This window comes from Malus sylvestris, chromosome 8, assembly GCF_916048215.2.
Source record: "Malus sylvestris chromosome 8, drMalSylv7.2, whole genome shotgun sequence".
Taxonomy (NCBI): Eukaryota; Viridiplantae; Streptophyta; class Magnoliopsida; order Rosales; family Rosaceae; genus Malus; species Malus sylvestris.
The window spans coordinates 27,728,618-27,740,229 of NC_062267.1; the positions used below are offsets into that span (position 1 = coordinate 27,728,618).

General features: G+C 38.5%; 1 long non-coding RNA gene across 1 annotated transcript; it reads right to left on the reverse strand.

Moving 5' to 3' along the window:
* Nucleotides 1-836: 836 nt before the first annotated feature.
* On the reverse strand, nucleotides 837-3,067 carry LOC126631034 (uncharacterized). Its single transcript, XR_007626210.1, has 2 exons — nucleotides 2,647-3,067; nucleotides 837-1,552 (listed from the first exon to the last, which is right to left on the reverse strand). It is a non-coding gene; the product is annotated as an uncharacterized LOC126631034 (long non-coding RNA).
* Between the last annotated feature and the right edge of the window lie 8,545 nt (nucleotides 3,068-11,612).

Consider the following 11,612-nt stretch of genomic DNA (forward strand, 5'->3'; position numbering starts at 1 on the left):
AGTCCCTAAATGAGTAGCAGACCTTTGATGTCACCGTTGTTGGGAGCAGTGTGCAGTTCGAATCACGAATGTCTGCTGCCCTTGTTTGGTTTGATGGAAATCATACCTTTAGATACACAGTGAATTTGCTTATGGATATGGACATGTCAACCCTGTTAGGGATTTTACCACCTACAAAAGTAGGGATAAAATCACACAAAATACTTGCAAGAGAACAAGGGTGTTGCAGTATAAATGGCTCAAGTAAGGTCGTTTCCGTAGGGATTATTTAAAACAATTTATGAGAAACCCTAATCCTAGTTAACTATTTAAAAACAAAGATGGGAAAATGGTGATTTAATAACCTAAATTAAGAGAAACGACATTAATTAAAAAGGCTAATTAAAATCTGCAATTTTTAGAGAAAGAAAAAAGAAACAATTATTTTTTAGATTTCAAAATGAGAAAATACTAGGGTTCCGCCGTCACCCTAACAATCCTACGTAGTTCTTCTAATTCCTTATGAATTACACATGCATATTTTGAAGGTTAGGTTTTCCTAAAGTATGCCCTACTTGGAACCCCCAACATAGAACGTATATCTAATCATGCAACCTGTCCGTGGCATCCAGATCGAATATGAACATGCAAGACTCATTAAGTTTTGTGAAAGCCTTTTGAAAAACCATATAACTCCTAAGACTTGTCGTTCATCCTAAATAGTTACACATGTTAATCACAAGAAGCTGTAGTCAATTTTAGGAACAGTCATCCGCCAAAATTGTATCAAATTACTTTTCTAATTATCCTAATGGTTGCCAATCAATAAGACAAATAGATAGTTTAAAGCACAATGATTAACAATCCAAAACTTGCATGCATAAATTCATAAGAAAATTAAAAAGAGACTACATATTATTGCTAAGGATCATGGCCTCACCCTAGCAAAAGGAAATTAGCTACGCATATTCATAATTAACATCAACATAATTATATTAAACTAGAAAAAGAATGGAAACACCTAAAATTATAAGTCTTGAATTCTCTAAGTTTTTCCCAAAGTCTTCTCCCAAAAAGTTGCATCCATCCAAGAGAAACCCTAGGTCTGCCAAAAGGCTTATTTATACTACTCTAAATAAAATCCTCCTAGTCAAAGGTCTTAGCATAAGACTAGGAAACTAAATAAATTGAAATAAAATAGAAAACATAATCCTAAATTAACTTGGTAAATTCGCCTAGAAATCTGCACAGCCATGTTTTGGCCCTATATCAGCTTCAAAACTGGCCCAAAATAGCTAGATTTAGAGCTTGGACTATTCTGAACACTTTTCCAGATGGCCACGAACCCATTTGAGGTCATCTTGGGCTCCAAAAACGCAGTTTAAGGCCAGAAACGTCACTTTCAGCAACGCGCACTGCTCCTTCATTTAATCGCCAGAAAATAACCGCTTGGTAGGAAAATCCCAAATTTTGTTACAAACAAGCCAAGAGACACACGAACGTCTTTCAATTTGAATTGCTCCAAAATGCATCCGTTTGATCATATTTTGCTCCAAAGGAAGTCGAATATCTTCTATTGAAAATATAAATCAAAGTATCAAAATTCTACCAAAATAATTACCAAATTATACTAAAAATATGGTAAAATATATAATATAATATTGACTCATCAAACCTTACAAAAGCTCTAAATCCCGGGCTAGCATTTGACGCTTATAAAGAAGATTGACATAAAGTTCATATGCTAAGCTATAATTAGGCAGAGTTTATACTCAGATTGCTAATAAAATCAACTAATTCACCAAAATTGATATATAATCACTTTACAGTATCATTAATTTTAAACTGTGCAATTAATACATTCATCATTTCTTGCATATACTTCCAACATATTCCAGACACTCTTATACCAGACAATTCTTTTGCTTAACCAAAGAAACATAATTACAAAATACGGAAGTAGATGGTGTTCAAAACTTCAACCAGCTAAAGGCAGCAGAAATTATGATTTACGACAGTAGTTCAGTATTTGAGGATTCGGGACTAGAGAAAGGAATTGCATAGGCTTGTTTAAACTTCACGGAACAGTTCTGACTCAATAATTTGCGATAAACACAATCAGAAAATTCTAAAATTTAGAAGTCAGAAAAAACTGGATCTTTCTGCTATAGCAATTAGCTGACTCCTCATTCAAAAAGATACTGAATTGCAGATACAAAATATATCGAGCAACGGTTCCTATTTCAACTTTTCAAGAGCTTACAATTTCTAGGCAGGATCAAGCTGCTAAGCAAGATACATACGGGACTCGTGTGCTCGTTCGAAGCAAAAAGAGAATTATTTCTGGGTTATACCAAAATTCATAATTATAACATCCAACAAATCCATTTGAAGATGCTTTCAGTTTCAGAGGCACTAAAAACCAGTTTGCTTTCAGTTTCAAAACAAGCGAAGAAAACCATACTAATAGACTCGGTTTGAGCGGCTCGAACGACAAGCTTCGTTGCAGGCAGAGAAGAGAAGTAATCAATTTTTCTTACTTCTATCAATTTTTCTTCTTTCCTCCACAAACCCTAATTTTTCCCCAATTATTTTTTTCACTCTGCCATCCCTAAATTTAACAATCCAAACAAATAAATAACGAAATTTTAGACAAGAGAAGCTTACCAGAGGAAGGACGTCGAGCCAGAGAACATGACCTGGAGAACAAGAGAGATCGTTGGGAGGAAGGTAGTTTTAGGTTGGCGGCTGCTCGGAGTGAAAAATAAGCACCTTCTCAGCTCCCAAAACGGAAACCTTCATAAGTAGCTCACGCTTCCAACTCTCTCTGTTTCACGTGAAACCCAGAAGCCAGATCCGCTTCCTTCAATCTCCCAATTCTAGGAGGATTTGCAGCTTAAAGTGAAGACGGGAGGGAGAGAAGTGAGATGCCAGAGCGAAGAGAAGTGAGACGTGAGGGGTAGGATCGCCATTTGAAAACTTTCATTAAACGTTACTGTTCACCTGTGTTTCTGTGATAAAAAGCTGGTTTTTGAAAGCAGCAAATAGCTGCTTCCCATTTTCAGCTGTTTCTCACAACAATTTTAGAAATAAGTGCTTTTTTGTTGAGTTACCAAACACAAATATGAGCTCAACTTTTTTTTCATCCCAGCTTTTAAAAAAAGTTAAGCAGTACCAAACTAGGGCATACTCTTGCTTCAAAGTGTCCCAAGCTTCGCTGGCAATTTCATGATTTGCAATTCTTGAAAAATTTTCATCCGAGACTACATTTTGAATCAAGCCAAGAGCTCTAGCATCTCGAGCAATTAGATCTTAAGCTGTAATTTATTTCTTTCCACCTTGCTCACCTTCAGTTACTGTAGGTATCTTATAACCCTCTTCAACAATCGTCCACAGATTGTGTGATTTGAAGATCAGCTCCAGATCCAACCATTTTTCAGCTGGATTCAACTGATTCTTCGTTAGAACTTAGCTGAAATGCCAAATCACAGTAAACGCCCCTTGATTCAAGGTAAACCAAGCTCTAAGGCCAAGTTGTTTTTTTGTAAATGTTTATAGTTTTATGTAGGATTTTTGGAAAAATTATAAAGTAGCAAGAAGATGAACTCAATAGCAATGGGAGTACGTTGCTCCACTATTTCATTCATCTCTCTTAGATCCGATTACACAGCAAAACAATCACACATATAGGCCTCGTTTGGCAGCCCATATAAAGGATCAGATATGATAGTTAATATGGTTCCAGGTGTTTGGAGCAATTATGTAATAAATAGTACCCGTATTACTTGTACTGGGCCCACATATTTATCCGGTGTATGCCGTTTTTTATCCTTCCAAAAACCTTTGTATTATTAGTCGGGTCCATCCGTCTCACTTCATCACTCTCGCTCTCTCACATCGTTATGCAAGCTTGCTGCCGCTGCCATCACCAATCCTAGATTTTTCTTCCTCATTTTCTCCTCATTCGTCTTCTCTCTCTCTACTCACACCCAGTGGCAGATCCAGGAAATAATATTAGGGAGGTCAGTAAGAATAGCGCGCAGTGCGAAAATTTTTTTATACTAGAAATAGCATGCATATTGTCATTTCATCGAGTCTTGGTAGGCCTGAAGTCATTTGAAAATGCATAGTACAGACATGTTAATGTAAGCAAGGGGCAGCACAAAAGGTATTCATGGACATTCATCAGGTTTTGGTAGGCTTGAAGTCAGTTGGAGGGCAAGTATGAAGCCAACTCTAATCTTCAAAAGGGCAACACTCAAGGTATCCATGGACATTCATCGAAGTTCGGAGGGTCAGCACTTAACGTGTCTAGGGACGTTCATCGAAGTTTGGGGGTCAACTGACCCCCCTTGCCCCTTAATGGATCCATCAGTGCTCATACCCACTTCCGAAGAAAGGGCTGAAAAAAGAAAAGCTAATTCTCAACAGGGTCTCTCTCAAAGAACCTCAAATTAACTCAGTTCGAAAGTAAATCACGATGCTTTCATCTTCTTCTTCCTCTTTCACTCCACAGTCTTCGCCCTCCTCTTCAGTTCCTCGTTGCAGTACCCACACGGGTTCGCATGCTGTCAGTTCTGGATCTCGTTGCTCTGCTTATCACTGGGTATCATTTGGGCGATGGGGTATAAAACCAACACAAACGGGTAACTGGATAAGTTGTTGGAGAGAGAGAACGAGGATAAGAATCTTCTGGGAAAGTTCATGAAAGATCTAAAGAAGAAAGGGTTGGAGCTTACATTTGATGTCATATGGCAAAGATTTCATTTGGGCTTTTTATTTGAATAAGTTTGAACTAGGGAAATGATGGAATCTGGCGACAGTGATTGAAGAGAGTGATGGAATTTTTGTTGTTCCCTCCCCTTCCTCAGATTCAAATCTGCAATTGGCGCCGTTGCCGGGGTTTAGCAACTTTGCTAATCCCCCGTTGTTTCTTTTTCATGTCTTTTGTTTTAGTTACTGACTTTGTTTCTATTTGTGTCTTTTATTTTTACTTATGATATTTGATTTAGTTTTGTTTCCTTGATTTCAGGTACTGGAGAAGTAAGACATGGATTTTGCTACCATTCAAGCTCAATTGGCGAAACTTACTTCTCAATTGTCACAATATGCCGAAAGGACCACAATGCAAAGTGACCCTACATATGGTATGTCATATGGGCAAGGATATCCAACTCATCAATGTTCTCAATTCGCTGCGAATGAAGATACTGGGGGTTATCAAGGCCATAGCCAATCATGGGACAACATGTTTTCCAACGCTTACAATTCGGATTGGAGAGATTATTCAGATTACTTATGGGGAGAACCTCAACAATTCCAACAAGATGGATATTGGCAACAAGAAGATGAGTTCTATTCAAGACCTATGCAGCCACCATAACCTTCTTCACAACAATTCCAATCAAATTCAAGTATGCCTATGAGTTATGATGAAATTCTTAATGTACTAACCTCGTTGACACAGGGCTCACAACAAGAAGAATATTTGCCGCCATTGGATGAGTTCTATCACTAGCCATATGAACCATCACAGCCACCACAACAATCTACCCAATTCAATTCAGGTATGTCTTTGGATAATGATATGTTTAATAAGTTACTCACCTCTTTGAACCAGGAAGTAGAAAATTGAAACAAAGATATGCAAAATCAAGCCAAGAAGACGGGTGAATTGGATAAGCAAATTGGGCAGATTATGAAGTTCATGGCACAAATTCAAGAGCAAAGTGAACTCTCCAACTCAACTATTGAAAATTTGAAGGAAGATTTTGAAATCCATGATGTTATCACTTTGGGAAGTGCTATGGAGGTTGGAGGTGAACCTAAGACATCCAAACCAAGCCAAAACATGGATGAACAGCTGTTGCTCGAAGAAGATGAGAATAACAAGGCCACGGCAAGGGAAGAACCACCCTTGCCGGAACCCCATATGCCCTCTATGCCATCCACTACAACCAAGGTAAGCCTAAATTCAATTTGTCCTGACCCCGTTTCACTAAATGTTCTTATTCCTTGCAGGATCATGCAATCCAAGGAAGAAGAGGGTGAGAAAGGCATCTTCAAAACTTTTCCAAAGAATCAAGAGCAAGAAGTGGATGGGGAATGTCTAGAATTCATCAAAGAAGATACACTTGAGACGAAAATTCCCAAAGAAGTTGGATTTGATGACACAGGACAAGTCATAACTCTCAAAACACCAAATCTGTCCAAGTCCCATATCCCTGCAACTTTCAAAGATGTGGTGTTCGTAATTGAGTTTGTGTTGGAGCAAGCAAGTAAGCCATCTTCTCCAACTTCGATTTTATTATATACTAACTTGTTGATTTTGATGATTCAGGCACTTACACTAGAATTTAAACCATTGTCGGATCACGTCAAGTATCACCGTCCATTCAAGGATCAATTCCATGCTATGGGCCCTATCTAAGTTTAGAAGGAAGTTTCGTTCGGCTGGAAGACGTGAAAGCAAGCGCTTCTTGGGAGGCAACCTATGTATTCAAATAAGGAAGATTTTTGAATTGCTCCACAATCAGTTTTGCGTTTCTAAAAACCTTCCCTTTTTCTGTAGTTTTATTTTGCCATGATTGTCATTTTTATTTGTTGCTTGTTTAATTGTTTTTGGTGTGGGTTTATTTTTGAAACACTTACAGTTATGCAAGGTATTTTTACATTCATAAAAAAAAGAAATGAACATTAAGTAGATAAATACAAGAGGGAGCCTTCACAAAGGCTGCTTAGGAGAAGTCTCAGTAGTCGGCGAAGCCTCAGCAGTCGGCGGAGCCCCAGAAAGAGGAGGCATTGGAGGTTGATCATTTGAAGCTTTATTACGCGGTACAGCCCTAGAAGACGAAGGCAAATGCTGTTGGAACAAACCCACAAACCTCTGATGATCAAGTAAAATCTAACCATCAGATTCCTGCATCTGGTCAATTTTCCTCTTTATGTTTGTGGCATAATTGTGTGCGAGCTTGTGCAACTGTTTATTCTCATGCTTGAGCCCTCTAATCTCCTATTTGAGACTCATCACTTCAGCCGCCAACGATTCAATTTGACGGGTTCGAGCAAATAGGCATTAGGCCATATTGGACACAGAACCGGCACACTGCACACTGAGAGCCAGAGAATCCTTAACAGCCAGCTCATCAGACCGTTTAGAAAGTAGTCTGTTATCTTTAGGAGTGACAAGGTTCCGGGTCACCACCGCAGCAGTCATGTCATTCTTCATCACCGAATCCCCAACGGTAAGAGGACTAGTAGGGGATATGAAGGATGGGCGCCATATGTTGTCTGGAGAAGGCATGGCAGCCTCTTCACCAAGGTTCAAGTCAAAACGACGGTCGGAAGGGCCATACATTTTCAAGGTGTTGAAGAAAGAAGAGGTTGGACAAGTTAAGATATTAGAAGTGCAAGAAGGGAGTTTCTACAAGCGCAAATTCAAGTGTGCTTTGAAATGAACTGCGTGCCTCTATAAAAGTCAACACTCGAAGGGATTTCAGATATCGAAGAGGCGAGCTCAGAATTCAAAGAGGCCAATTCAAAAATCGAAGAGGCGTTAGCTTTCTCAAAAGTTGGGCTTGCTCAGAAACCACGGGCCATCCTCTGTTCCAGATTTGTCCACACTCATCACTTGCAACCTCTGCACTTGACGGAGCTCAGAAATCGGAAAGCCATCTGCTTTTCCAGACGTGTCAGCATCTCTCACATGCACGCTCAGCTTTGCAGAAATCACGGGCAGTTTGTCGAAGCGTCGATTCCAGATATCGAAGAGGCATCTGCTTTATCCAAACGTGTCAGCATCTGTCACATGCACGCTCAGCTTTGCGAAAATCACGGGCAATCTGTCGAATATTTCTGGTGAAGTAGAAAGCATATAAAGTTTACAGTTCAATCATCCAACGGTTGCCGACAAGAGTGAAATAATAGTATCGGTTATTATTTCCTATAAATGTCGACTTTCACCCTCCATAGCAAGGTAGACATACATAACCTTCCATCATCTCCAAGAATGCCTTCCCAACGAAGCCTTTCGAGTCACTCAGTGTTCCTTATTCCTTGGGGTACCTCTGCAAACAACTCATCTAAAGCAAAAGTATTTCATATCATGAAGGTTGAAAGCAAGAGTATCTCATATCATGCTTTCTCCCTATCCTTCTCCTTGTCGTTGTTTTCATCTGCGGGACAAAGAGAAAGAAAGCAATCAGCCAGCACTTGGTATCAATCTTCCGATCTGGAACCGACTGCCTGGAACCCCTTCCTGATTGCTTACCTAGCCCTGCTCTCGAGTACTCATCTTCAACATCTTATGCTTCCTCTTCGTCTACCACATCTGCTTGGGGAACAGATAAGGGAAGTGAAAATGATACCTCGAAGCATGTGGAGACAAGGTATTAATTCATCCTCAGCTAGGGACAAGGAGAAAGAAAGCAAGAGGTGGGCACTTGGAAAGATTGAAGAAAGAAACAGACCAACACCTCTACCTCGTGCCTGCCTGCCATGCAGAAGAAACAAGCAAAGAAGAATGCAAACTGCAGAATCAAATTAACCCAGCAGAATGAGTCTGATTTGAAACCAAGGAACTCTGATATTCCTAGCTCAGAATTCCAAACCAGTTCGAGATCAAAGCTGTGGAAAGTCAACAAGATCATTTATCTCCAAAACCAGATTTGCGTTCTTAAACTCTACTCTGTCTGTTTTTTTTTTTTTTTTTACTTTGCTATACTTGTCATGTTTATTCATTGTTTGTTTATTTGCTTGTTTTTGTGTGAGTTTATGCTTGAAACATTGAGGACAATGTTTGATTTAAATGTCGGGGGGGGGGGGGGGGGTAACCATTGTTTTGCATGAAATTCGTAGGAGGTTATCACCCATTACTTCTAGTGTTGGTCCTTGCTGTTTTAAGTGTTTTTAAGCTGTTTTAGAGTTGTTTTGCATGAAATTCATAGGAGTTTATCACCCATTACTTCTAGTGTTGTTCCTTGCTGTTTTAAGTGTTTTTAAGCTGTTTTGGAGTGTTTCAGTGTGTTTTGACATAAAAATCCGAAAATCTCATAAAAATTTGAAAAATTGTTTTGAAAAACCCAAAAAGAGTTGTTTTTGTATGTTTATTTGTGTCTTAGGGTACCTTCCAACACAATGATGAGGATTTGGTTTTTAATTACATGACTGTTAAAGAGAGTGATAAACATGGATGAAAATTTGATTTACTCTTTGGTGTATGCTTGGTTGTGGTTATAATTTATGAATTCACATGCAATCATAAAAGAAAAATCAATTTTGTAACATGCTTGAAAGAAGGAACTCAAATGTACGCTACAACCTTGTGAGACTTGAGCCTAAACGTTTATTTGGAGAGTTAATAATCTGTGCATCATTGTTTTCTAAAGTCGTTGCATGATCTCATTATTCTTTGCTTGGTTGCTACTTAGAAGGCGTTTCATCATTTAGTTTCAAATGCTAGAACTCATGCCTATTTCAGTCAAAACATGTTCTTGATTTGCATAACACATATTCAAGATGAAGTTGTTTAGTGAGCCAAGAGCCAAAAAGCCTATCCCGTTCATTATGTGTTTAAGTTTATTCCCGTTGAGCCTTATGTAGCCTATGTTCTTTGTTACCCACACTATCCTCACCTAGCCTAGATTAGGACCATCCATACCCTTATTCTTGAAGCATAGTAAAGCATAATTTAGAAGGAATTCCTTTTGTTGAACTTTTGCAGAAAAACAAGTGTGGGGGAAGTGATTCTTGTGTGTGTGTGTATGCCAAAGTCCTTCATAAGGCATGGGTAGAAAAGAAAAAGGAAAAGAAAAAGGAAAAGAAAAATTCATGGAAAATAGAATGAAAAGAAGAAAAGTTGTGAAAAGAGTTGAAAAATATATGAGAAAGAGCTCTAAAGTGTTGTTTGTTGAAGAAAGGGTCCAAAGCATTGAATTCGACCCTAAGTGTTGCATGAATCTTCCTTTTGTGTTTAAAAGTTGATTTTTGCATTCTAAAGTAAATTCCAAGTGTCGATTCCATTACTTTACTTGCTATCGCTTAAGAACTTTTGTTATCCCTATCATTTCTTTGTTAGCCATTACCACCAAGTTCCATTACAACCCTTAACTTCATCTTGAGTGTTATGTGTTTCAATTTGTGGAGTTTGGAATTGGTATGAGCATATGGTGTCACTGATTCTCGCATCTAAGTAGTAGCGTTCCATTCATGAGATCATATCTAAACATGCTGAATAACTCCAGAAAATTGCCCTCTTTGTTATACATATATGTGAGTGTTCGTTTTCATGTTTACATCAATCTTCTCACATATAACTAGTGTAGGGTGTGTAGTCAGAAAATGTGTGTGAAAATAGAGAGTATCTTGTAAGGAATTGAGTAAATTCTCTAAGGCATGTTACTACATTCAAAACATCGTTTTAATTGGTTAATTGTGAACTAGTAAGTGGTGACTATAAGTATGTGCTCAAGTCTAAGGATGACCAAAATATGTGGGAATGATGATTTTTAACATGTCATGTTTCATTAAAAATCCCTGAGGCAATTGTTGGAAGGTCTAGGTTGTGTTTTGTTTTGTTTTGTTTTGTTTGTTTTGTTTTGCTTGAGGACTAGCAAAAGCTAAGTGTGGGGGAATTTGATAGGAGTATATTTATGCGACGTAGTTAACTTGTTTCTTGGCATTTATGTTGTTAGTTCGTAGTTATTTTAGTATTTTAAGCTATTTTTGTGTGTTTGTAGGTCCAAAGGGTTAATGTGGCAAATAAGTGCATTTTGGAGCATTTTTGGGCATGGAATGGATAGCATATGCTTGGAGCAAAAGGAATGGACGAAATTTGAAGTTTGTGCATCATCTTCTCCCTATAAATAACCATTTTAGCACACTCATTTCACCCAACACATTCACCTACCACTACATCCACTCATTACAACCACCCAACACATTCACCTACCACTACATCCACTCATTTCACCCAACACATCCATTCACCTACCACCACATCCACTCATTTCACCCAACACATTCACCTACCACTACATCCACCAACACATTCACCTACCACTACATCCACTCATTCCACCTAACACATTCACCTACCACTACATCCACTCATTTCAACCACCCAACAACACTCACCCACTACACCCATTACATCCACTCATTACAACTCCATACACTCCTCTCCCTAGCCTATAAATACATCCACCCTTCATCATAATTTGGGGGCCATCATCCAAAGACACTTTATTTCACATCTCACAACTTCATTCACAAACACAATTTTCATGCCTTGACCTCCATCCATTCATCTAGCCATACTACATCTCACCAATCCATACACTTTCATCTCTTAGCCGTGCAAATCCATTCCATCCATATATCCATACACATCTTAGACACTTGTGCTACAACAAGGTGAAAACAAAGGTCCTTGGCGTTTCAAGCTTGGAACTTTGGAGCGTTTTAGGTGTACTTCGTTCTTGCTTTCAATGTCTGCTTTGTTATTTTCTAATTTTGTTGCAATTATGAGTGGCTAAACCCCTATTTAGTTAGGGGGAAGTTTGAAGCCATGAACATGCTTGAGATTTGAATTGATTTCTTCCAATTGTGATTTGATAAGTTGTGATTGCAATTCA